The sequence below is a fragment of the Aquarana catesbeiana genome, linkage group LG01, assembly GCF_042186555.1.
Source record: "Aquarana catesbeiana isolate 2022-GZ linkage group LG01, ASM4218655v1, whole genome shotgun sequence".
In the NCBI taxonomy this organism is placed as follows: domain Eukaryota; kingdom Metazoa; phylum Chordata; class Amphibia; order Anura; family Ranidae; genus Aquarana; species Aquarana catesbeiana.
The window spans coordinates 31,252,890-31,277,987 of NC_133324.1; positions in this window are offsets into that span (position 1 = coordinate 31,252,890).

Below are 25,098 nucleotides of genomic sequence, written 5' to 3' on the forward strand. Positions count from 1 at the left end.
CAGGGGCAGGTTCAGAGGTGGTTGACGCCACGCCAACTTAAGGCAGGAATGGTGGTTTGCGACAATGGCACCAACCTCCTCTCTGCCCTCCGACAGGGACAAATGACCCATGTGCCCTGTTTGGCTCACGTCCTTAACTTGGTGGTGCAGCGGTTCTTGGGCAGGTACCCGGGCTTACAGGATGTCCTGAGGCAGGCCAGGAAAGTCTGTGTGCATTTCCGCCGGTCATATAATGCCAGCGCTCGGCTGACGGACCTCCAAAAGGAGTTTAACCTGCCCAAGAACCGCCTAATCTGTGACATGCCCACCAGGTGGAACTCAACGTTGGCCATGCTGCAGCGGCTGCACACACAGCAGAGGGCCATCAATGAGTACCTGTGCGACTATGGCACCAGGACAGGGTCAGGGGAGCTTGTTTTTTTTTCCCCACGCCAGTGGGCCATGATCAGGGATGCATGCACTGTCCTGTCACCATTCGAGGAGGCCACGAGGATGGTGAGCAGTGACAGTGCATGCATCAGCGACACTGTCCCCCTTGTCCACCTGTTGGAGCACACGCTGCGTGGAATAATGGACAGGGCACTTGAGGCAGAACAGAGGCAGGAAGAGGAGGACTTCCTTAGCTCTCAAGGCCCCCTTTATCCAGACAGTGTTCCTGCGTGCCCGCCGATCAAACAGGAAGAGGACGAGGAGGAAGAGGAGGAGGAGGAAGATTGTGTCAGTATGGAGGTGGAGCCTGGCACTCAGCATCAGCAGCAGTCTTTAAGGGATCAGTCCCAAGAAACACATGGACTTGTACGTGGCTGGGAGGAGGTGGCTGCGGACCATGTCGTTCTTAGTGACCCAGAGGACTCCGGACCGAATGCCTCAGCAAACCTACGCTGCATGGCCTCCCTGATCCTGCAAAGCCTGCGTAAGGATCCTCGTATTCGTGGTATCAAGGAGAAGGACCAATACTGGCTGGCAACCCTCCTTGATCCACGTTACAAGGGTAAGGTTGCGGACCTTATCTTGCCATCGCAGAGGGAGCAGAGGATGAAACATCTTCGGGAGGCCTTGCAGAAAGGTCTGTGCAACGCGTTCCCAGAGACTGGGAGGTTACAAACTCCTGTTTCTGGACAACGTGTTGCTGAGGCTTCGGTCAGTCAAAGAAGGAGCGGTGGAGAAGGTGGCCGTCTGACCGATGCGTTCAGACAATTTTTTGGTCCGCAGCCCCAAGGTATGATCGGTTCCAGCAACCATCGCCAGCGTCTGTTTTACATGGTGCAGGAATACCTAGGGGCAAGATCAGACTTGGACACCTTTCCCACCGAAAATCCTCTGGGTTACTGGGTCTTGAGGATGGATCACTGGCCAGAGCTTGCACAGTATGCAATTGAGCTACTGGCCTGTCCTGCATCCAGCGTTCTTTCGGAACGCACATTCAGTGCTGCTGGAGGCGTGGTAACCGATCACAGGGTGCGTCTGTCCACCGACTCGGTCGATCGGCTGACCTTCATAAAAATGAATGAGTCTTGGATCACCACCAGCTACCAAGCACCTGATGCTGATGTAACCGAATAATTTTTTTTGAAATCTCAGATCCCTTCAAAGACTGCCTATGCTGATGCTGAGTGACTATCCCTGAGTAATTATCCTCTTCCTCCTCAATCATCACGCTGATAGCTTGTAAGAACATTTTTGGTTCTGGGCGCCATCACCAGTGCCTAAGGCACAATTTTTCAGCCCCTGTTTAACAGGGGCGTGTAATTACAATTTTTGATGTAATACTTTGCAGCAGGGCTCGTTCCTGCGTTCCAACTAGAGTGTCTGTGAGGGGTTGCAGTGTTGTGGCACCAGCACCAGTGCCTAAGGCCCAATTTTTCTGCCCCTGTCTAACAGGGGCGTGTAATTACAATTTTTGATGCAATACTTTGCAGCAGGGCTCGTTCCTGCGTTCCAACTAGAGTGTCTGTGAGGGGTTGCAGTGTTGTGGCACCAGCACCAGTGCCTAAGGCCCAATTTTTCTGCCCCTGTCTAACAGGGGCGTGTAATTACAATTTTTGATGCAATACTTTGCAGCAGGGCTCGTTCCTGCGTTCCAACTAGAGTGTCTGTGAGGGGTTGCAGTGTTGTGGCACCAGCACCAGTGCCTAAGGCCCAATTTTTCTGCCCCTGTCTAACAGGGGCGTGTAATTACAATTTTTGAAGCAATACTTTGCAGCAGGGCTCGTTCCTGCGTTCCAACTAGAGTGTCTGTGAGGGGTTGCAGTGTTGTGGCACCAGCACCAGTGCCTAAGGCCTAATTTTTCAGCTTCTGTTCAACAGGGGCATGTAATTACAATTCTTGATCTAATATTTCACAGCAGGGCCCTGTGAGGGCTTACAGTGTTGTGGCCACAGCAATACCTAAGGCCCAAATTTCTGCTGAGTATATAGGGCAGGACCCTACTTTCAAACATCTAACTTACAAATGACTCCTACTTGCAAACGGAAGGAGACAACAGGAAGTGAGATGAAATCTACCCCTAGGAAGGGAAATTCTCTCCTGTAAGAGTTAATATGGGAAAACAATTTCTCCTTTCCACTGATGCTTTCCAATCCTTGTTCCACAAAAAAACCCAAATTTTCAAAAAACATTTTTCATTGGGACAAAAAAGTGAGGTGAAATCTTCTGAAGAGGAGGAAAGACAGCAAAACAAATGTCACAGGGGTGATAACCCTTCCCTATGTTTTCCAAAAAGCTTAGAAAAAATTTTGGCTGGAGCTAAACACGTTAAAAATGTTCAAAATTACAAACAGATTCTACTTAACAACAAACCTACAGTCCCTGTCTTGTTTGCACTGCTGTTCAGAGTATATAGGGCCTGGTGGCCCCACTCCTTTCCTTATTTTAATTTGGGTGCGGGGTTCCCCTTAATATCCATACAAGACCCAAAGGGCCTGGTAATGGACTGGGGGGTACCCATGCCGTTTGTCTCACTGATTTTCATCCATATTGCCATGACCCGACATGACATTAAACCCGCAAGCAGTTTTAAATGAGATTTTTTCCTTTAAAAATGACATTTGGTGCAGGGACTGTTCTAAACATGGGAAACACGCGTCACTTTACAGGCATACTATAGACACCCCCCAGGTACGATATTTAAAGGAATATTTCACTTTTTTTTTTTTTACTTTAAGCATCATTAAAATCACTGCTCCCGAAAAAACGGCCGTTTTTAAAAGTTTTTTTTGCATTGATACATGTCCCCTGGGGTAGGACCCGGGTCCCCAAACCCTTTTTAGGACAATACCATGCAAATTAGCCTTTAAAATGAGCACTTTTGATTTCGAACGTTCGAGTCCCATAGACGTCAATGGGGTTCTAACGTTCGTGCGAACTTTCGGTCCGTTCGCGGGTTCTGGTGCGAACCGAACCGGGGGGTGTTCGGCTCATCCCTAATTCTGAGCATGTGTGCACTTTGTCCGTCGGATTTGTGTACACACGATCGGAATTTCCAACTACAGATTTTGTTTTCGGAAAATTTTATAGCCTGCTCTCAAACTTTGTGTGTCGGAAAATCCAATGGAAAATGTGTGATGGAGCCTGCACATGGTCGGAATTTCCAACAACAAGGTCCTATCACACATTTTCCATCGGAAAATCTGATCGTGTGTACGGGGTTTTGGTGTACTGTGTCCTCTGCACAGTGTGCACCTAAAGCTACCTAAAGAAAATTGCTGTTGTTCTGATCCTATTAGTACCCCAGGCAGGCATCTGCAGTATTTATAGTTAGTGTAGTGCATCCTCTGCACAGTGTGCACCTAAAGCTACCTGAAGAGAATTGGTGGTGTTCTTCTGATCCTATTAGTACCACAGGCAGGCAGCTGCAGTATTTACAGTAATGGGGCGTACACACGGTCGGACTTTTCGTCTACAAAAGTCCAACGGACGCCGACGGACTAAAGCTGGCTGGTAATCCGATCGTGTGTGGGCTTCTCCGGACTTTCAGCAGACTTTTTAAGCCTCAAATCCGACGGACTTTAGATTTGAAACATGCTTCAAATCTTTACGTCGTAACTACGACGGACCCCAAAATCCGCTCGTCTGTGTGCTAGTCCGACGGACAAAAACCCATGCTAGGGCAGCTATTGGCTACTGGCTATGAACGTCCTTATTTTAGTCCGGTGTACGTCATCACGTACGAATCCGTCGGACTTTTGTGTGGTCGTGTGTAGGCAAGTCCGTTCGTTAGAAAGTCTGCTGCAAGTCCGCCGAAAGTCCGCCGGAAGTCTGTCGGACAGGCTGTCGGACTTTTGTAGACGAAAAGTCTGACCGTGTGTACGCCCCATTAGTGTAGTGCGTCCTCTGCACAGTGTGCTCTTAAAGCTACCTGAAGACAATTACTGTTGTTCTGGTCCTATTAATACCAAAGGCAGGCAGCTGCAGTATTTACAGTTAGTGTAGTGCGTCCTCTGCACAGTGTGCACCTAAAGCTACCTTAAGAAAATTGGTGGTGTTCTTCTGATCTTATTAGTACCACAGGCAGGCAGCTGTAGTATTTACAGTTAGTGTAGTGCATCCTCTGCACAGTGTGCATCTAAAGCTACCTGAAGACTATTGCTGTTGTTCTGATCCTATTAATACCACAGGCGGGCAGCTGCAGTATTTACAGTTAGTGTAGTGCGTCCTCTGCACAGTGTGCACCTAAAGCTACCTGAAGACAATTGCTGTTGTTCTGATCCTATTAATACCACAGGCAGGCAGCTGCAGTATTTACAGTTAGTGTACTGTGTCCTCTGCACATTGTGCACCTAAAGCTACCTGAGGACAATTGCTGGTGTTCTCATACTAATAATACTACAGGCAGGCAGTTGATTCTGCTAGCTGCAGTATAATCAGTATATATACATCCCAGCTTTGTGAAGCTAGATCTCACTGCAGGCCATTAGTATATCTTTAAGGCCAACAAGGAGAGGCAGACAGTCATAAGTAGGGATGAGCCGAACACCCCCCTGTTCGGTTCGCACCAGAACATGCGAACAGGAAAAAAGTTCGCTCGAACACGCGAACACCGTTAAAGTCTATGGGACACGAACATGAATAATCAAAAGTGCTAATTTTAAAGGCTTATATGCAAGTTATTGTCATAAAAAGTGTTTGGGGACCTGGGTCCTGCCCCAGGGGACATGGATCAATGCAAAAAAAAGTTTTAAAAACGGCCGTTTTTTCAGGAGCAGTGATTTTAATAATGCAATAAAAGTGTAATATCCCTTTAAATTTTGTACCTGGGGGGTGTCTATAGTATGCCTGTAAAGGGGCGCATGTTTCCTGTGTTTAGAACAGTCTGACAGCAAAATGACATTTGGAAGGAAAAAACACATTTAAAACTACCCGCGGCTATTGCATTGCCGACAATACACATAGAAGTTCATTGATAAAAACGGCATGGGAATTCCCCCCAGGGAAACCCCGAACCAAAATAAAAAAAAAAAAAAATGACGTGGGGGGGTCCCCCTAAATTCCATACCAGGCCCTTCAGGTCTTCCTCCGGCGTTCTCGTCCAGCATCTTCTCCGGGGCCTCTTCTATCTTCTTCTCCTCGGGCCGCTCCGCACCCATGGCATGAGGGGAGGCTCCCGCTCTTCTCTTCATCTTCTTCTTCATCCTCTTCTCTTCTTCATCTTCTTCATCTTCTTCATCTCTTCTTAATTTTCTTCTGCGGGCCGCTCCGCATCCATGCATGGAGGGAGGCTCCCGCTGTGTGACGGCGTCTCCTCGTCTGACGGTTCTTAAATAACGGGGGGCGGGGCCACCCGGTGACCCCGCCCCCCTCTGACACACGGTGACTTGACGGGACTTCCCTGTGACGTCACGGGGAATGCCACAGGGAAGTTTAAGAACCGTCAGACGAGGAGACGCCGTCACACAGCGGGAGCCTCCCTCCATGCATGGATGCGGAGCGGCCCGCAGAAGAAAATTAAGAAGAGATGAAGAAGATGAAGAAGATGAAGAAGAGAAGAGGATGAAGAAGAAGATGAAGAGAAGAGCGGGAAGCAGAAGAAAAGAAGAGAATAGTATGCCTTTACAGGCATACTATAGACACCCCCCAGGTACGAAATTTAAAGGGATATTACACTTTTATTGTTTGACTTTAAGCATTATTAAAATCACTGCTCCTGAAAAAAACGTCCGTTTTTAAAACTTTTTTTTGCATTGATACATGTCCCCTGGGGCAGGACCCGGGTCCCCAAACACTTTTTATGACAATAACTTGCATATAAGCCTTTAAAATTAGCACTTTTGATTTCTCCCATAGACTTTTAAAGGGTGTTCCGCGGCATTCGAATTTGCCGCGAACACCCCAAATTGTTCGGTGTTCGGCGAACTTGCGAACAGCTAATGTTCGAGTCGAACATGAGTTCGACTCGAACTCGAAGCTCATCCCTAGTCATAAGCCAATAAAATAGGGCAAGCAGGCTCTGTATCTAGAGGCAACAGTGCTGGTCATTGAGCCAGTGCATCCTCATCAGCACGTGGCCATGGGACATGCTTGTCCTTTTTTTCGGCAGCTGGCTGTTTTGAGCCGCAACATCCTGAAGACTTGGTAGAGGTAATGACCAAGCCGTCCTCATCCTCCTCTTCCTCGCTCACCCAGACTCAGGGTACTTTGTCTGGCAAAGCAGCTGCCAATGCGGCTTCTTCCCTCGGCTCATTGGCATCATTCACTCCTTCCCTAGCCCTACCATGTCCTGTTGAGGAGTCCCCCGAACGGATTTTGTTGACGGAAAATTTTATAGCCTGCTCTCAAACTTTGTGTGTTGGAAAATCCAATGGAAAATGTGTGATGGAGCCTACACGGTCCCATCACACATTTTCCGTCTGAAAATCCGATCGTTTGTACGGGGCATTAGGCAGTAACGTGAGCCAAGAGAGAGGGGGTGCCCAAGAAGGACAGCAATCTGGCAGTCATGTTCCCCAGCTGCAGCATACTGCCAGATTTGCTCCAGTGATGAGGAGGGAGAGGATGATGAGGTCACTGACTCCATCTGGGTGCCTGATAGGAGAGAGGAGGAGGAGGAGGAAGCACATCTCCAATGAGGCAGGATGCCCTCCAGGGTCCAGCTTAAGGGCAGCACATGGACTGCATCACACTGCAGAGCTCCGCATGTGCAGGGTGCTGCTGTCTCCACTTGGGCACCACATGCTTGACCAGACATATGTCGACTTGCCATGCAGTTCATTGGCAAGTGTACCTAAAAGACCCACACCAAAGAACAAAGCGGACCTCCTTGCTCCTCATCAGCTGGGATCTCCAACCCCACTATACCTTCAGTCCTCTCTGAAACCTGCACTGAAAGGAATGAAGGTGTAGAATTAGGTGTGTCACAGCCAAGTACTTGCGGGCAATCTGCTATTGGTACACCAATGTCAAGTTGTACCAGGCAAATTTCCCTGCCCCATCTGCTGCACCACTGAAAGAAGTTCGCTCCCAGCCATCCACATTCCCAGGGATTGAATGCTATCTTGGCTAAATTGCTAGCACTTCAACTGCAGCTGAAAGACTCTGCCCCCTTCCGTGAGTTCGTGGAATGTGCGGTTCCTCAGTTGCAGGTTCCCAAATGCCACTTTTTCTCACGAAAGGCAATTCTGGCTCTCTACCGACATGTGGAAGGCAATGTCTTGGCCTTGCTGGACAGGGCTGTCAGCGGTAAGGTGCATATTACTGCTGACTCATGGTTCAGCAGGCATGGACAGGGAAGTTACCTATCTTTCACCGTGCACTGGGTGACTCTTCAGGCAGCTAGAAATAATGCAGGACAGGGTTCAGTAGTGTTGGAGGTTGTTCTGCCATCACGCCTCCAAAATTCTACTAGTAGTGATTCTGCCACACCTCTCTCCTCCACCCCTCCTTTTCTTCTTCCTCCATGGCCTCTTCCTGTGCTGATTTGTCCTCGGAACCAGCGGTGCTCTGTAGGCTTTCAAGGGGCTACGCAAGCACGCAGGCAAAAAGATGCCATGCGGTGCTTGAGCTGGTGTGCTTGGGGGACAGGAGCCACACTGGGGCAGAGATTCTGTCAGCTCTGCAGGGGAAGGTTCAGAAGTGATTGACGCTACACCAGCTTAAGCCAGGAATGGTGGTTTGAGACAATTGCACCAAACTCCTCTCCGCCCTCCAACAGGGACAACTGGCCCATGTGCCCTGTTTGGCTCACATCCTTAACTTGGTGGTGCAGCAGTTCTTGGGCAGGTACACGGGTTTACAGGATGTCCTGAGGCAGGCCAGGAAAGTCTGTGTGCATTTCCACAGGTCATATAATGCCAGTGCTCAGCTGGCTGACCTCCAAAAAGAATTTAACCTGCCCAAGAACCAGCCTAATCTGTGACATGCCCACCAGGTGGAACTCAACGTTGGCCATGCTGCAGCAGCTGCACACGCAGCAGAGGGCCATCAATGAGTACCTATGTGACTATGGCACCAGGACAGGGTCAGGGGACCTTGTTTTTTTTCCCCACGTTAGTGGGCTATGATCAGGGATGCATGCACTGTCCTGTCACCATTTGAGGAGGCCACGAGGATGGTGAGCAGTGACAGTGCATGCATCAGTGACACTGTCCCTCTTGACTCTGGACCAAATGCCTTAGCAAACCTACGCTGCATGGCCTCCCTGATCCTGCAAGGCTGCGGAAGGATCCTCGTATTTGTGGTATCAAGGGGAGGGATGATTACTGGCTGGCAACCCTCCTTGATCCATGTTACAAGGGTAAGGTTGCGGACCTTATCTTGCCGGTGCAGAGGGAGCAGAGGATGAAACATCTTTGGAAGGCCTTGCAGAAAGGTTTGTGCAACGCGTTTCCAGAGCCTGGGAGGTTACAATTTCTTGGTCCTCCTGGACAATGTGTTGCTGAGGCTTCGGTCAGTCACAGAAGGAGCTGTTTAGAAGGTGGCCATCTGACCGATTGCGTTCAGACAATTTTTTAAGCTGCAGCCCCAAGGTCTGATGGGTTCCAGCAACCATCACCAGCGTCTGATTGACATGGTGCAGGATTACTTAGGGGCAAGATCAGACTTGGACACCTTTCCCACCGAAAATCCTCTGGGTTACTGAGTCTTGAGGTTGGATCCTTGGCCAGAGCTTGCACAGTATGCAATTGAGCTACTGGCCTGTCCTGCATCCAGTGTTCACATTCAGTGCTGCTGGAAGCTTTGTAACCAATCACAGTGTGCGCCTGTCCACTGAATTGACCGATCAGCTGACCTTCATAAAAATGAATCAGTCTTGGATCACCAGCTACCAAGCACCTGATGCTGATGTAACCAATTTTGATTTAATGTGAGATCCCTTCAAGACTGCCTATGCTGATGCTGAGTGACTATGCTGTTATGCTGAGTGACAATCCTCTTCCTTCTCAATTTTCATGCTGATAGCTTGTAAGAACATTTTTGGTTCTGGGCACTGCCACCAGTTGCCAAGGCTCAATTTTTCTGCCCCTGTTTAACAGGGGCATGTAATTACATTTTTTGATGCAATACTTTGCAGCAGGGCTCATTCCTGCACTCCAACTATAGTATCTGTGAGTGATTACAGTGTTGTGGCACCAGCACCAGTGCCCAAGGCCCAATTTTTCAGCCCCTGTTTAACAGGGGCAAATAATTACAATTTTTGATGCAATACTTTGCAGCAGGGCTCATTCCTGCACTCCAACTATAGCATCTGTGAGAGGTTGCAGTGTTGTGGCAGCAGTGGCTAAGGCCCAATTTTTCTGCCCCTGTTTAACAGGGGCATGTAATTACAATTTTTGATGCAATACTTTGCAGCAGGGCTCATTCCTGCACTCCAACTATAGTATCTGTGAGTGATTACAGTGTTGTGGCACCAGCACCAGTGCCCAAGGCCCAATTTTTCAGCCCCTGTTTAACAGGGGCAAATAATTACAATTTTTGATGCAATACTTTGCAGCAGGGCTCATTCCTGCACTCCAACTATAGCGTCTGTGAGGGGTTGCAGTGTTGTGGCACCAGTGCCAAAGGCCCAATTCTTCTGCCCCTGTTCAACAGGTGCATGTAATTACAATTCTTGATATAATTTTTTCACAGCAGGGCATGTTTCAGCGCCCACCAAGAGTAACTGTGAGGACTTAGTGTTGTAGCACCAGCACCATCACCACCACCACCACCTAAGGCCCAATTTCTCTACCACTGTTCAACAATGGCATGTAATTACAATTCTTGATCTAATATTTCACAGCACGGCCCGTTCCTGCGTCCACCAAGAGTAACTGTGAGGGCTTACAATGTTGTGGCAACACCAACACCTAAGGCCCCAATTTCTGCAGAGTATATAGGGCAGGCCCCTACTTTCAAACATCCAACATACAAAACGACTCCTACTTGCAAACGAAAGGAGACAACAGGAAGTGAGATGAAATCTATCCCTAGGAAGGGAAATTCTCTCCTGTAAGAGTTAATATGGGAAAATCCTTGTTTCACTAAAAACCCCAAATTTTCAAAAAACATTTGTCATTGGGACAGAAAGTGAGGTGAAATCTTTTGAAGAGGTTCACAGACAGCAAAACAAATTTTACAGGGGTGATAACCCTTCCCTATGTTTTCCAAAAAGCTTAAAAATAGATTTTTTGGCTGGAGCTATATTTTAAAAATGTACCAGTTCAAAATTACAAACAGATTCTACTTAACAATAAACCTACAGTCCCTGTCTTGTTTGCACCGCCTGTATACTGCTGTTCAGAGTATATAGGGCCTTTCCTTTTTTTAATTGGGGTTCCCCTTAATATCCATACAAGACCCAAAGGGCCTGGTAATGAACTGGGGGAGTACCCTTCGCTTTGTCTCACTGATCATCCATATTGCCGGGACCCGACATTACATTAAAGCCGCAAGCAGTCACTCACTGTGGTGATTGGCTGGTTCAGATGGAGAAGCCGGCGTACACGTGCACACCGGCCAGAGGCCTGGAAGGATCCACCCCAAGGAAGGAGAAGCCACAGCGCCATCAACACGGCAACTACGCCATGATGCATCAGGCGTCACCAGGGCAACGGGGCCGCCACTCACCGGGAGGAGGAAGAAACCCGTGCCCAACTTAGATGGTCACGTGGCCCATTGTCAATCACTGGAGGGGGAGGGGCCCACCGCGTGATCACGCCATGACCATGAAGTAAATCCTCCCCTATACATGGATGTGTGCCTGTGCTGAGCTGAAACGCTCAGCACAGAATGCGACACCACCCCCCGCTGACGCAGGAAGGTGTAGTGCATCCTGGGGCCAGCAGAGGCACAAAAATCAGATCAAATCCTGAATATCCAATGACCTAAAAAACACAAACTGGGGAGGACCCAACATAGGTTGGGTCGAGGGACATGACACGACATAAAACCAGAGTGTGCACATCTGGTGAGGTGCTTGAAACACAGGGAAGACTAAAACCCCTGACACACTCAAAAAAACCTCTGAGAAAAACCCCAAGGAGCAGCATGGATGCCACTACTCTGTATCACCCAGAGGAGGCCCCCATATATGAGCACATGGGGGCCCACGTGTGCCGGGAATGCAGTGGTGGCACCTTCAGTACACACTGCCTCACTTCCCCTTGAAGGGGCTTCCCTCACTACAACACTTCCTGATACAGATTTTTTAGATCCTGCTCACAATACTCAACACGAAACATAGAAAATAGAGAAATAATGGACACTATTCCTGAGATGATGAATGAACTTAACATTGTTAATCGCTCTGACTACAAACTCTCCCCAGAGGAAGTCCAAGTACTTCCAAAAGGTTTAAGTTTATGCCCAGACTTTGACATGGACAAATTTGAAATCATACAAGACCTACACCTAGTTGCAAGGAAACTCATACATAAAAATATGTATACTAAAAACACACAACAACAAGACCAAACTAGGGCACACCAAGATGAGGCTTTAGATAATCTATTAGCACTCTTGGAGGAACAACTTCCTGCCGAACTGATTGATCGGTGCAATATTGAATCACTACTATAAGAACACTTGGACAGCATGGTAGAAAGTATACCTATCACATCTACAATGTGAAAACAAATCAGATACGTTTCCTTCCCCAAACATCAATCCCAACTTAAATGCCTTTTTATCCCTGACCACTAACGAGAAGCTGAAAACCAACATCCCGTCAGCGAATCTCATGACCCAAGAAAAACAACCCCTTAATAAATTGATTAATTGTCACTATTAAACCTTCTGATAAAGGGGGAAACATTGTGATCATTACAAATATTTTGATTGTATGAAATATATTGATGTGTATGAAAATTCTAAAAAAAAAAAAAAAAAACTGGTACAGACCTATCCCCAAGTCCATGATTTTTTTTTTTTTTCCAATAATTTTCTTTTATTGAAAAGCGAAAAGCATTTACAGAACTCAGAAACATTGGTTAAACAATGAAGGGTTATAAAGTTATGTAATACGGTTGCATAGAAAAACAATCACTCCAACATTGGATTATTCATGGTGGGAGACAAGGATCTGACCTGTATTTCCAAATGGGTTAAGGTATGGCAGTGAATAATAACTCAGAGGAGAGTCCGCATGTGAATGGTTGTAGTTTGGGTTTGTAGGTATTGTGATGTAGAAGAAGGACATGGCAGGTAAGGGGTGTAGTTAGTATGTAACTCCAATTGAGTTTGGGTATGGTCTGTGGATGAAGGAGATAGCTATGTTTTTGTCCTGTGCCTGGGCTCTGAGGCAGGTGATTTGTGTCTATGTAAAGTGAGAAGGTTATGCGATTAAGTGGGTATCAAAATGATATACTTAAAGGGAGGGAGGGGAGGGGGAGGACTGAGTGAAGAGGGGAGGGGGAGTGTAGGGGGGTGGAAAAGGGGAATGGGGCATCTCTGGCTTCCCTCGGCTGTTGTCGTTCAGATGTGGAGGTTCTGATTGGGAGTTAGATGGTTTTTGGGGGTGACAGCAGGTTAAGGGGAGAGTTATTGAAGAGGGGGTTAGAATATAGGAAGATTGGGTTGCAAGTTGAGCTGAGTGAGTTCTATCACAATTTGGATCACTCTTTAAGTGGGTGGGTTCATGGTAGTGCAACCAACAGGCCCATTTTTGGCTGAATTTTGTCGGAGTGTCTCGTGTGATGTGAATGAGTTTTTCCATTTCAGCAACTTTGTGAATTCTGATGAACCATTCTTTGAGCGTGGGTGTCTGCATTGAGTTCCAGTGTAAGGGGATACATTGTTTTGCTGCATTGATCATGTGCATTGTTAGAGATTTGTGGTAAGAAGTATGTGATAATGGCGAAAGATGAAGAAGGTATTGGGATGGAGACAAATCTAGATTGTATGAGGTAACTTGGGCAGTAATGCGTCAGACTTCTGACCAAAAAGTTTGCAGGTGGGCGCATGACCACCAAATGTGGAATAGGGTACCCCTATCCTGGTGGCACCTCCAACAGGTCTCTGGAATATCAGAATTAAATTTATGTAGGAGTACCGGGGTGTGGTACCATCTGGCTTGAATTTTGTATCCATTTACCTTGGTGGTAACTTCGGTTGACCCTTTGTGTATGTTTAGAATTATTTGCTCCCAGTTCTCTTCTGAGAGTAAGATGGAGAGGTCTGTCTCCCATTTTTTGCAGGCTAAATTTTCATTGGCCTTGAGGTTGACGAACATGAGGTTGTGTATATTGGAGATAAGGCGGGATTGAGGTGTCTTCTGAGTGCATAGTGTTTCGAAGGGGGTTAATTGTCTTGAACATTGCCTGTCTTTGTCCAGAGTTTTAAGGTAGTGGGCAATCAATAGGTATGCCCGGGGGGGGGGGATAGGTGCCTTCTCTAGCTGAGTGGAGATTTGAGCTGCGGATAGTAGTTTACCCTGATGAAAGAATTGATGGGCCCTGATTTGGCCAGTTGTCGGTGAGGTAGAGGTGGTGCATTCCTGGTGGGAAAATTTTATTGGTGACAGTGGGCAAGGAGTGGAGGAAACAGAGGTATGGTTACACGTCTGGTGGAAACAGTGTATGGTGGGACCTATTAATGAATGTAGGCGGATTTCTGGAGGGATGTGGGGAAATCCATGTGAGTGAATTCAGGGGCAGGTTTGTGAAGGAGGCTTCCAGCGAAACCCAATCTTTGTGGGGAGCATGGACATTCCAGTCCACTATCCTGGTGAGGTGGGTAGTGGTATGGTAATTTAGGAGGCCGATGCCACCAAGGCTTTTCGGCCAGGTAAGTTAAATGTAATTGATTCTGTGTTTGCGCTCACCCCAGAGGAATCTGGAACAGATCCGTCTGTATGTTTTGAAGAAAGAAGGTGGGATTTGTATGGAGATCGTCTACAGTCTGTATAGAAGTCTCGGTAGGGCATTCATGTTCAGAATGGCCACTCTGCCGAGCCAGTAGAACAGGGGTGTCAAACTCAATTTTATTGTGGGCAGCATCAGCATTAGGATTGCCCTCAAAAGGGCCGGTTGTATCTGTAAGATTAGATGTCCAGTGCATCCCCTCCCCTTACATTAGAAAATCAAGAGCCACCTCACCATCAGAAGTTGAGTCCCCCACTCTCCCTTACATCACAGTGCTCCTCCCTTTCCTTATGTTGCTGCTGGGAAGAAGCTGGATGCATTGCTTGAAAGCAGAAAGTAAGGGTCTGGAGGAGGACCAGAGGAGTGCTGGCGCTCTCCTGCAGCTGCAGGAGAGGTGCGAGGGCCACATGAAATGGCCTGGAGGGCTGGATTCGGCCCGCAGGCCTTGTGTTTGACACCTGTGCAGTAGAATATTGTTTTGTTCCTATTTTTGAGGTCAGAGGTTAGTTTGTTTAGAAGGGGGAAGTGGTTCTTTACATATAGATCTGAGAGTTTGGAAGGGATTTGGATGCCTAAGTATGTGATTGAGTCATGCTTCCACTGAAAATGAAAATTCTCTTTGCACTAGTCTACCGGGTTTTGGGGTAGCGATATATTAAGGGAAAAGGATTTAGTGAGATTAATTTTGAGGTTAGAAAGGAGTTGGAAGTGTTTAAATTCTGACAGTACTATTGGTAGTGTAGTCAATGGATTTGTTAGGAATAACAGTATGTCATCTGCAAATGTGGCATACTTATACTCCTTCTTGGGTGATCGGATTCCTTGTATGTCTGGGTTAAATCTCAGTTTGCAGAGAAATGGTTCCAGGTTAAGTACAAAGAAAATAGGGGACAATGGGCAGCCCTGTCTCGTTCCATTGCGGATAGGACAGGCATTTGACAGAGTGTTGTTGACCCTTTCCTTAGCTGATGGGCTTGCGTATAATGAAAGGATCAGGCCAGACATATGTGGGCCTATGCCTATGGCTTGCAGGACCGCTGACATGTAGTCCCAAGACACTCTATCAAATGCCTTCTCCGCAGTGATAGGAAGAAGCCTTTTTGGTTTGTTTGTGTTAACAGATATTGAAGATTGATAGCTTTAATGGTGTTGTCCCTGGCTTCACGGCCAGGGATAAATCCTACTTGGTCTTGAGAGATGATGGAGGGAAGGAGTGGCAGGAGTCTGTTTGCTAGTATCTTGGAAAATAACTTAATGTCCACGTTTAACAGTGAGATTGGCCTGTAATTTCCTGTCTGTGTGGGATCCTTGTCATCTTTAGGAATGACCACTATATGGGCTTCCAACATCCCTCAAGTGAGGGAGTTTGAGGGGGAGAGAGAGTTGAAGGCTTTTAAAAAGGGTGTTTGAAGGGTTTTTGAGAACGTCTTTTAGTATACTGCGGAAAGACCATCTGGTCCTGGGCTCTTTCCGGGCTTTAGTTGTTTAATTTCCTGTTCCATTCTGTAGAGGTGATCAGGGAGTCAAGCGTAGCTGCTGTGTCTTTGGAAATTTTCCCTGGGGAAAATTGGTCTAGAAACGAGTTAATTTCACTGGCTCGTTTGGAGGGGGGGTCGTGGGGGGGGTTGGATGAGTTGAGGTCATATAGGGAGGATTAGTAATTTTCAAATTCCTTTGCTATGTCATTGTTGTTTGTGAGAGTTTTGCCTGTAGGAGAGTGTAGTCGGTGTATCGTGTTGTTGACTTTTTTCTTAAGCAGTGCTTGTGCAAGGAGATGGCTGCACTTGTTTCCATGCTCGTAAAAGAGTTTCTGGGACAAAATGTATTTTTTGTTGAGGTTGAGGTTTAGTTCTTCTTGTATGAGTGTATAAGTCTTGATTAGTTCGGAGTGCGTTTGTTGAGCTAGGTTACGTTTATGTAGTGATTCTAGTTTTTGAAATTTGGTGAATAAGGCAGCAAGTTTAGCTTGCTTTTCCTTCTTAAGCACAGCTGCTAAAGAAATCAGTTTTCCTCGTACAACACATTTGTGTGCCTCCCATTGTGTCAGTTTCAGTGTGTCTGGGGTGTCATTGTCAGCGAAGTAGTTAATTAGACAGTTACAAATCTCTTGTTCTTTTAATTTGTCAGTCAGGATAGACGAATCTAGTTTCCATATGTACGTATGGTTGAGTTGTCAGGGAAGGTAAGTGTCATTGAAATAAGGTGGTGGTCAGAGAGCGTCATTGGTTCTATGGGTGCTGCCGTCAGGGTTGGGAGGTCCTGTTACATGAGAAAGAGGTAGTCAATGCGTGAGTATTTGTTGTGGGGGGCAGAAAAGAAGGTGAAGTCTTTGTCTTTCGGATGGAGGGTTCACCAGGTGTCATGGAGTAATATCGTCTTGCTTTAGTGCCCTATATGATAGATGGGACTTAACTGAGGAGGTATCTAGGAGAGGGTCTAATGGGACATTAAAATCCCCCCCCCTAGGATTAAGATACCTTCCTGGGAGGTCAATAACTGTCTTGTTAATGCTCGAAAAAAGGGGATTTGGGATGTATTGGAGCTATATATGTTTGCTAGTGTGATTGGCCTGTACCTGAAAGTGCCCTTAAGGAAGATAAATCTTCACTGGTCATCAAGGAGGGTATCTGTAATTTGAAAGGGTACATTTTTGATAGGAGTATGGAGACTTCTTTAGATTTTGAGACAGGGGAAGTGGCATGGTAGCTGTCGGGGAAGAAGTAGTTTTTCAGTTTTTGCATGTTTTTAGTACAGAAATGGGTTTCCTGGAGGAAAACCACATGCTTTCGAGCTGCGCATGCTGGCTAGTAGTTGTGAGCATTTTTCTGGGTATTCAAACCCTTGGCATTGAGGGAGAGTATTTTCAAGGAAAGGTCAGAGGTTTGTAGTTTGTGTCGTGCCATGTTGGATGTATGACGGGGCTGGCGTTCAATTGCGTTAGTTTAAAGTAGGGAAGTCAGAGGCGGAGGAGTATGGAGGGGGATCAGTGACAGGGGGGTGAGAAGAGAGGATGGGGGAGAGGGAGTGGGACAAGGAAGGGTTTGGGAAGGCAGGTGGTAAGGGTCAAAGGTGTGTGGGAAGTCCAAGTGGGGTGGTCAGGGGGTTATACCGGTTGTGGAGGTTGTCCTGTAATCCCACTTAAAGAGCCGAGGGAACCGGTTCAGGTCAGCGGTATCTACCAGAGTCCGCTGTGTGTGGGGGTAGTAGGTGACGTTCAACCAGAGGAGGGAGTTCTGTGTCCCTGTGAGGTCAATCAGGTTGCGTGAGGTACTGAGAGTTCGCACTGTTGGAGCCCAGGCAGGAAAAATGGTTTTCCTACTTGTCCCTTTTGACAATAGGAAGGAGATTTGTTACCATGGTGAGAGGAAAGGTGTTTGGAGTGGTAGAGGTAGTCAAGTTGGAGTCTTCGGCTCAGTGTATGAAAGTCTGGAGTCAGTGAGATCATACCATATCTCATTTGGAAGTTTTAGCCAGACTTAGGTCATGAGCGTGAATGGTGTTGGTAAAAAGACATTATGTAGGTCAGAGATGTATAAAGGCATTAAACTAATAACCTGAAACTTGAGATCTGAAAATTTTTAACACGAAAGTTTTTAACTTGAGAACTAAGGTCTACATGACACAGAGTAGAAAAATGAACGATAATCAGAACATTGACTGCAAGAATAACTGGATAATGAATAGTTGTACTTATACCTGTGAGAATTGCGGGTAATCAATTTCGGGTAATCATTTTCATTTTCGAGTCCAGGGGGGATATGCTCAGCCCCGGTCCGGGGGGTCCTACTTTGTGTATAAATCCCTTTAGTTCAAAGAGGGAGGTGAGTATAGTGTTCTAGTTAGGAGATTGTTTTTGCTCCTGTAGGTGGTATGTGTCTAAGAGCAGTTAGGACGTTGTGGACTCCTTACCTGAGCATATATCCCTCAGACTCCAGACAGCATTTTCATATCTGAGATTCTAGAAATCTAGGCACCACTTTTATCTGAGGCAGGAAAAAGAGGTAAGTTAAGTGCATATTGATTGGACATGCTGACACAAAATTACTACATTTGGAAGAAACCGGAGGAAAATGAAGAGAGAGTTGGATAAGGAATGAAAGGGGTAGGGATTGACGTGCCAGTATAAAGAGGGGTAGATGGGGTGAGAAAAAAGAAGGGGGGTAATTAAATGAGAGGAGTCCTTGATATCTCAGGTCTTTCTTGAAGTGATTCTGGATATGTCCTCTTCTTCATTGGGGTTCCCATACAGGGCGACAATCAAAGGCAGTTCCGTAAGGATTTGTTAGATTCTACCATGGGGTGCCAAATGGAAGTTCTACTCGGGGGCCCTTGCATTTGGGAGAACGGTGCTCTTGGTGAGCTGTATGCCTGGGGACCCTTGAGGTGGTATTACTGTGGATTAGGGTCCTAGTCCCCCAGGACACACAGACCCTGGGGACCCTGGATTTGCCATATTGGAATAATGGCTGATTCATAATGCTGGGACAGATACTGTTAGGAGATGCTGATGTAAATTCCAACACCTGTCTGTCTATTATCTGCTAAAATGTGGATTGTAAATAAGTCTACTATGGGATCTAAGAGTCATTAGATCCCCATTGTTATTTGTGCTAATTAACTCTGCTATTGTCTGAAGAAGAGTCTATGTTGATTGTGCTAATGTTGATTGGATTTTCTGAACTACGAGACGGCCAGTCTGGCCTAACGGTCATGTCTGAGTCATCTAGGCTGTCTAAAGGGATTAGTTAATTAGCTCATGTTAATTGGGTTAATTAGGTTACAGCTGTATTGTTAGAGTAATATGAGCAGGAGGTCTGCACCTCCACTTTGAGTGTATAAAAACCTGTATTTTGCAATAAAAGAGATTCCTGTTTGAACTTACATACAGCCTGCCTGGTGTTTGTTCTGAGCTATCACAACTGGACTAGAATGGCACAGAGCTGTAATTCTAGTCCCGCAGCTTTGGATGACTGAACCATCAGACGTTGCAATCTGATTCAATAGCTGCAGAGGAGTGTCGGGAGAGTGGAACCGAGCGAGCAAAGGGGCTTGTTACAAGCACATAGGTTTAGTGGTGGGGTTTGTTGCTTTACAGGTGTGGTGTAAGCAGACTTGGGATGCATTGTCTATATCCCTGGCTGACTGGTTAGTGGAAGTAGAAGGAAAAGGATAGATGGATTTCAGCCTGGTGTTGTTTCCAGCGAGTATGAGAGGGAGATTTTCCTGGCTTGTGAGACCGTATCAGCGTGGTCACTGAGAGTTCGGGGCATTTCAGACAGGTATCAGAATTAAAAGTCATGCAGTACTACCACGGATGGTGGGGAATAAAACATGGAGTTTAAGTCTCTGTGTCATGTATGTAAAGGAAAGATATTGCGTTTACCTGTCTAAGTCATGCAGGCCCTGCAGTGAGCTGGAGAGGCTGTAGGGCTACTGTTCTGAGGTACTCCTGGGTCTCTTAGTGGGTAGTGAGGAGGTAGAGGATGAGGGCGGCGGCAACCAATACCGAAGTTGCCCGCCTCAACAATGCCTTCCATGGATGTGGCTCCTTTGAGTGAGGATAGACGGAAGTCGCTGTACCAATCTGGCAGATCGAATAGTGGAATATCCAATGTGGTACAGAAATGCTCCAGGTCTTCAGGTACCCTAAGGTTTGCTGTATGGCCTTGATGTGAAGCTGAAAGGCTGAAGGGGAATTTCCATTGGTATATTATGGACCTGGCTCTCAGGATATCCAGTAAGGGCCACAATTCCGTCTGCATTGCAAAGTGATGTTTGACAAATCTTGGTATATATTTATCACTGTTCCCTGGAAAGACAGTTGTGATTTCTTGCTTTGCGGAGGATTTCTTCCTTTAGTGGAAAATCCATGAAACAACATACCGTGTCTCTGGGATGGTCTGTGTCTCTCCCCCTCGGGCGCAGTGCTCTGTGGATACGCTCAAAGGTGATCAGTGTGTCTGGGGATCTTTCTAGTAGGTCATTAAAGATGGTAGTGACCATTTGGGAGAGCTGACTGGGGTCGATCAATTCTGGTACTCCTCTTATCCAGAGATTGCGATGTCTTTCGCAGTTGTCTAGATCCTCCATGTGGCGATTGATTTCTCTAAGATGGATGGCGTGGGACTCTGCTGTACATGACATAAAGATGAGTCATGGCGCACTTGCATTATTTCTACCTCTTCCACTCTAAGGGACATGGCTTGTATTTCAGACCTCATGTCAGAAATGGCTGCCATGAGTGTGTTTCTTTCTTTTTTTTTTTTTTTTTTTAACCACTCAGTTTCATAATTAGCAAGACAACAATCAAATTTTCCGTTCATATACGCCTCTCTTGTTCTGTTCTTCACATCACTGTGGCTAATTTTCATAACAATATAAAAATATTAAGGAGCAAGGGATGGAAAGGTTACAATTCCCAACAAGTATTTTGATCCCCCTTTGCCTATATGACCTTCTCCCTCCCTTCCATGAATAACTCTGCTAAATCCTAATTTTCTCTGCATAATTCCATGTTTTTTTAAACTCTCTCCAACACTTCTATTTGTCTTTCCTCCCCTCACACATTTCTTCCTTGTTACCCAGGAACCTGTCCATGGTGTGGGTTTCTTCCACAGCATTTATCCACTCCCAAATCTGTAGACTTTATTTCTCCCTCCAGTTTTTAGGGATTAATTTTTTTGCTGCATTAATTAAATATGGTACTAACAAGGCTTTGTATTGTTTCTCGTTCTCATCACTGCTGTGGAAGAGCACCAACCATGGCTCTTTTTTCACCTCTTTCCCAGTAATCTCTTTGACCATACTTAAAAACTTCTCGCAATATTTTTGGATCTTCGGGCACTTCCACCACAGATGTGCCATTGTACCTGCCTCCTTACATCCTCTCCAACAGTCTGCCGACGTCTCTTTTTGATATTTACTGGCCCTTTCTGGTGTTATATACCACCTCGCTAAACACTTATAGTTCATCTCGGCTGTTTTTACATCTATCGCCGAACTATGGGTAAGGTTCATAATCTTTTTTAGCGTGATTAACTCTGTCTGTGTCCCCAACTCCTTTTCCCATTGTTTAATATAAGTGGGCCGCTCTATTTCATCCTCTACTAATAGTAATTTGTATAATTTTGATATAGTGTTTTTTGTGATTTCTAAAGTGCATAGTTTTTCCAACCCCGTCAGTTCTTCTCCTGATCTTATTGGCTGTGGTAACTTTTTAACAAACCTTTCTAATTGTGAATACCTCCATCCATTAATCACCCATGTTTCTGTGTTCAGTTGCAGCTCAAGAAGTGTCCTAATTTTTCCTTTATTAATTATCTCCCTTAATTCCACCTTATCATTCTTTATCCAATTCCCCCCTATATTCACTTTCCCCGGGGCAAAAAACTTGTTATCTTTTAATCTTAGTAATGGTGAGTTATAAGTTTTATTTAATTGCCTATAAATCGTATCCCACATCCTAAGTACTACCCGTGTTAACACATGTGTTTTTTCATCTAACGTTCTATGTTGGGGGGGATTCCAAATAATTGCTCCTAACTGTGTCTTACTATAAAATTTTTCTATGTTTACCCATCTTTTTTCTTGATTATCCCTTACCCATTCTATCTCTCAAGACGATATTATTGCTTTATTGTATGTTACAATATCTGGAGCCGCCAGTCCCCCTCTTTTTTTCTCCTGTCTTAATATCTTTAAGGATACCCTTGGCTTCTTATTTTTCCAAATGATGTTTGTTAATATTGTTTTAAGTTTTCTGAGGTAGTATGATGGTAGTCCTATAGGTAACATTTGGAATTTATATGTAATTTTTGGAAGCAGAGTCATTTTAATAGCGTTTATACGTCCTATCCAGGATATTGGTCTAATCTGTAACGTCCTTCTTTCTTAATTTCATCCAGTAGGGGGATATAATTCCTTTTATATATTTTCTCCAGTTAGCTAGTTTTATTCCTAAATATTTTATCTCTTTTTTCCATAAAAATTGAAATTCCTTCTTCAGCTTGTCCTCTTCTATTTTTCCTAAATTTATATTTAGAATTTCTGATTTCCTCATATTAATTTAGAAATTTGCTAATTCTCCATATTGCTTAATTGTTCTAATTAGCTTTGGCAGTGTTCTCTCAGGTTTAGTTATATAGAATAGTACGTCAACTGCAAATGCCGATAACTTGTGTTCTTCATTACCCACCCTACATCCTTTGATTTCGGGGTCATTACGAATTGTTCCGAGGAACGGCTCTAACAATAGGATAAAGAGGAGTGGGGACAGCGGGCACCCCTGTCTTGTCCCCCTCTTCATCTCAAAAAATTCTGAGATTGCCCCATTGATCTTAATTGCTGCTCTTGGTTGTCTATATAGGATTTTTATTCTTTTCAACATCATTGGGCTTATTCCCATTTCTTCTAGGGTTTGGAACATGAACCCCCAGTCTACTCTGTCAAATGCCTTTTCAGCGTCGCTCAACAGAAGCAGACCTGGGGCCCCATCCTCCTTTATCTTCTGGAGAAGAAGCAGGGTTCTCACCCCGTGGTCCTTCCCTTCTCTTCTTGCTACAAACCCTATCTGGTCAGGGTGGACTATTGTATTCATTAGTCCTTTCATCCTCTTTGCCAGTATTTTTGCATAGATCTTTGTGTCTGCATTTAGCAGTGATATTGGTCTGTAGCTAGAGCAAAGGGTCGCATCCTTCCCTTCCTTTGGAATTACCGTAATCAATGCTGTTTGTGCCTTCCTACTCAGCTTGAAGTCCCTTCCCAGCCCATTCATATACTGACACATCTTCGGAATCAGGATATCCTTAAATTTTTAATAATAATATACGGTGAATCCGTCTAGACCTGGGCTTTTCCCTTGTGCTGTCTCAGATAACGCTTCCTTTACTTCTTCTTCCGAAATTGATTCCTCTAGAGCCTCCCTATCGTTTTCCTGTATCTTAGGTATCCCTGCGTTTTTTAAGAATTCCCTTATCTTACTTTTTTTTTTTCTTTTTTCTGTCCCCTGTTTTGATCTCCTTCGTACAGTTCTTTGTAGTAGTTTTGGAAGACTTCTCCTATTCCTTTTGTTTCATAAAGCATTGAGCCCTGTTTGGACTGTATCTTTCCTATAAAATTACGAATTTTTTTTTTTCCTTAACATTCTGGCCACATGTTTCCCTGTTTTATCCCCCCCAGTGATATCTCTCTTTCTCTATTAGGAATAATTTTTCTTTTGTTTCTTGATCAATCAAACTTTTCAGTTCATCCTGTTTATCTATCAACCTTTGGTATGTTTCTTTTTGTAGTCCTCTCTGTTTTTTGTGTTCTTGTTCGGTGTTAAATATTTCTGTCGTGAGGTTTCTCATTCTATCTTTCCTTTCTTTTTTTTTCCTAGCACCTTCTTTAATTAATATTCCCCTTATGTACACCTTATGAGCCTCCCAGACCATAGCCCCTGAGACATCTCCTGTTTCATTTATCTTATCTTTATCTTCTTCCACCCTTTGGGCTACACCCTCATCTGCTAGTAGGTCCTTATTTATTGTCCATAAAGGGGCTTGTCTCTGAGTTTGAGAGATTCGCATTTCCATTTCTACGGGGGAATGATCTGACAGTGTGGTGATTCCTATTTTTGCATCTACTACCCTTTCTAACAGTCCATGATCTATCATTATGTAGTCCAACCTAGAGTATGTCTGATGTACAGGGGAGTAAAATGTATAATCTTTTGATCTACCATTTATTATCCTCCAGATATCAACCAATTGGTTCTCATAGAACTTCTGTCTGACCCTTCTAAGCTGCTCGTTGTTCGTCCCCTGTACACCAGACGTACTATCCACCACTGGCTCTAGACACACATTAAAGTCTCCCATTACAATCAGACCTCCTTTCCTAAAGTTTAATAATTTCTCCAGTGTACCTATCAGAAATGTCACTGTATTTTTATTAGGGGCATATATGCTAGCTATGGTGCATTCCAACTCCCCCAATGTCCCCTTTAAGAAGAGGAATCTTCCCTCCGTGTCCTGCATTCTTTCTTCTAGGTTGAATTGTATATTTCTAGCTATTCCTATTGCCACTCCCCTTGCTCTATTGGAAATTGTATCTCCATACTACCACGTCGGAAAATCCTTAAACCACAATCTGATATTTGATTCATAGGTAAAATGGGTTTCTTGTAATGACACTACTCCTGCCCCATATCCCTTCAGTTCTTTTAGTATTTTGTATCTTTTAGAGGGTGAGTTCAGACCTTTTACATTGTATGTCATAAATTTAAGTGTTGTCATTTTTATTACATTTCTGTTGGTTATGCTCCTCTAGCTTAGTTTGAGATATTTCCCCTGTTTTTTCCTTTTTTTTCCACTTGAACCTTGTATTCTCCCCACCCCTTCTCCTCCCCCCCTCCTCCCTCCCCCCCCTCTCCCTACCCAAATTGGCCCCTCCGAGCCCCTAAGGTCGTCCAGGGTCTCCATCCAGGCCCTTTCTGAATCCCTATGTCCTAAGGTGGAGCTCCGAGTTTTCCTCTCAACCCCACTCCTCAAGTTGGCTATTGGAGTGCGGTAGCCCAGCCGGTCCTTTTATACTCTTTGACACGGCCTCATTTTCCTTTTCCTACAATTTTCCATCCCCCCCACCCCCGACCGAAAAACCCCCTTTTTTTTCTTTTTTTTTTTTCTCTCTCCTCTTTTTTTTTCCCCTCCATTATAACCCAATTCTATAGGACAGTCCTCCTGTTGAAGTCCCCTTAATCCTCTGTCGTCCAGCCTGGTAGTTCTGGGGCCTGTATATCTAATCTTACAGAATTCTTCTAGGTCTTTTGGGAAACGTAGTCTAGCA